The following is a 3,184-nucleotide window of genomic DNA, read 5'->3' on the forward strand; positions in this document are numbered from 1 at the left end:
TTTCGATATAGCAAAGTAACGAGCATGAAGAGTTCATAAAAGTGAGCAATAACACTTCAAGTAGCAATCTCAAAATGAGCGAGTATAAAAGTTTTCAGAAGAAACAATAATCCAATAAACAATAATCATTCCAAAGCATAAGGATACGGATGGCTCTCATGAGCCAACTTCCCATTTCATCATCAGGAGCTTGATCACGTAATAGTTGACACTCCGTCAACTTTCAAGTAAAGGAACCAATCCAGTAGAGTACCACTTACACTACTCTCCATCCACTATTCAAACCCCCTACTGGGCCCAAAATCCTCAATAAACACGGGTGGTAATACTCGAGTATATCGATTAGTCGAGGAGATATCACTCCACTCGACAAACATGAGACCCAGGGTTCGTTACCCAATCGACCAAACCCTTGCCGGCTCGACTCGAGTAACTTGCCGCAGGATTTCTGGAATTCCAGAAAGTGCACACATCATAAACAAGTATATCAAATCAATTTCAACAATAAACAAGTATATCAAATAAGGGCAAGTGCGATAAAGTACACTCTTGCCCGATCAAACCAATCATATATCATTTAATCATATTGATCAAGTATTGAAAACAAGTGTCCAGTTCAATCAGGTATTTGGAAGCACTCACCAAAATGAAGTGCCCCTAGTAATCACGTTTGGGTTGTACTCCGGGTTCGGAGTCCAAATCTGCGATAAAACTTTGTTTCAGAACTTTAAAAATCGACTAAGGTTCGAAACGTAGACGTTTCGTTCAATAAGAATCAAGACATGGAAATTCACTTGGAGAATATTCATGAAACACTCGCTCGCTTTTCAAACTATATAACTTTGTAACATTTATACTTGGAAATGCCATTTGAGTCGAAAGTACAAGGAAAACGTATTTCTAGTAGTCGTGATTGTATTTCTCAAGGGTACAAGTTCGGCCAAATCCTTACTTATATACCTCGGGAAAAGAAGATGCAAATATCCTAGATGGTTCAAGTAGTAATCATTTTTAACCTTTACTCAAGTCGCAAGTATATTTCTCTAGTCCTCGAGCGTAAATTTGGGCAGCATGCCCTTTGTATTTACCTAATTTTCCAACCATTTACGGCTTCATTTGTTCCTCAGCCAATCCCAAAGCCATACACAATATAAATTCATCACAATAGCCGTTCAATAGGCTCAAGGTAATACAAGTACAAAAATCAAGCTAATGACATGTGCGGAAATGGAGTTTAACAAAAGATAGATTTGATGTGTTTTTGCGGAATGGACACATCCGAGGCTACGCTTATCGGATTGAGGTGTAACTTATACCGTTTCAAAGCTAAGACAGAGGGTTACAATTTTGATGGAGACCACTCAGTCCAATTTCTAGTGTAACCCAGTCAAATTCCCAATTCACAGAACCAAATTCCAACTAATAGACTAGTTAACCGCACTACCTTTAAATGACCATATCTCAAGCTACCAAAGTCCGTTTAAGACGTTCTTGGAGGCGTTGAAAAGCTAAGACAAATTACTAAAACTTTCATGTTTTGGAAAATGGCTAAATCAGCATGGATCATAGTGAATAGATACGGTCAATTGGATGAACTGTCCAAAACGGATCACTGGATGCATCCTAGGGCAGTGAGGGTATTTTGGTCTTTTCACAGGCTACATTGCTCCGATTGGGTTGAAATTTTGTAGGCAACCATAAAATATCATTCTCTACAACTTTTATGTTTTGTGCTAAGCCTAGTTCGGCCTCTAACATGATGAAATAGAATCGGACAGAACTGAAGCTAAGATTTCCAGAAATCAGGAATTTTTGTTATTTCAAGCTATAATTCATATTTTCACCTTGAAACTACCACTACTATTACCTTTACAAGATCATATACCACATATATGCATCATACAACACCTAACCCACAAGAAACCCTAACTCAAAGGTCATCCATCCAATCATCAAAACTCTTTGAAACAAGTATCACAAGCACTATACTAACATTAATACCCAACTTAATCATGATTAATGGAGAAGAAATGGTTGATCAGCCATCATACCTCAAGACAAGACCTTGCTAGGATGATCCTTCACCTCTCCTTGATATTCTTGGTTTCTTAGGCTTCCCAAACTTCCAACTAGTGATTGATCGGTTTAGTTTTTCTTGGTTGCACTCAAATGGTGGAATTCAAGGTAGAAGATGGCAAACTCTCTTCACTCTCTTGCTCCTCTTGCTCTCGGCCAAAAACAGAAAGAAATGAGGGAAAATGAGCTCAATTAAGGGATAAGAAGGCAAGACAAGAGGTTGGTCAAGTGACCATAGGTGAGTGACACTTGTCACCACTAAAGCCATCCAAAATTTTTTTTTCTTTCCTTGCATTTTTTGCCATAATTTTCGGCCACATGGCTGAGGATGGAGGGGGGATATTTTGTAAAAATATCAAGGATATGTGGTAGTAAGAAAGTGGTGGTCAAGTGGTGGGTTCAATCGGTAGTGATCGATACCCGTCGGTTCGAACCGTTTTTTCTTAAATCACGTATACTAGGATTTTTACCTTCTAATCACTAACTTATTATTATCACTTCAAATCATATAATATTTCCTCATCCAAAAGTCACTCTTACCTACCAAATTTGATCCTTACTCCGTACCGATAGTCACACTACGAAAAAACGTGAAAACCCTAACTTGCTCCAACTTGAAAACGAAAAGTGAAAACTTTTACTTTCATGTTCATTTGCACTTATTGTGGGGTGATTGGGTGGTAGGACTATTATAAAATCATAATTTCCAATTAAAAGGGCATTTTTAAGAAAACGTGAGGGATTTTACAATTCCATAAATTGAATTTAGGGTTTCGGTTGAAATATGAGAAATTTGAGAAAACGGTCAGTCACAAATGAAACTAGGGTTTTGATTAGACTTTATTTCTAGAATTTAGGGTTTCTAGTCTGTAAAACAAAATAATAAAATAAAGTGTTATTCTTGGTTTTGATGATCACAAAGGACTTTGAAATGTTTATTTAACTCTCTTCAAATATAAGTGTTTTTGCCTATCAAAGAATCAGGTACGAATATGTCAAGAAATGAAAATCAATCAAAAGAAGAAGCAAAAACAAGACACTCATGTCGGACGTCCTAAGGAATTGGTTGGACGTCCAAAAAGATGAAGATCATTAAGAAGAAGATTCT

The sequence above is a fragment of the Coffea arabica genome, chromosome 5e (assembly GCF_036785885.1).
Source record: "Coffea arabica cultivar ET-39 chromosome 5e, Coffea Arabica ET-39 HiFi, whole genome shotgun sequence".
NCBI classification, from domain to species: Eukaryota; Viridiplantae; Streptophyta; class Magnoliopsida; order Gentianales; family Rubiaceae; genus Coffea; species Coffea arabica.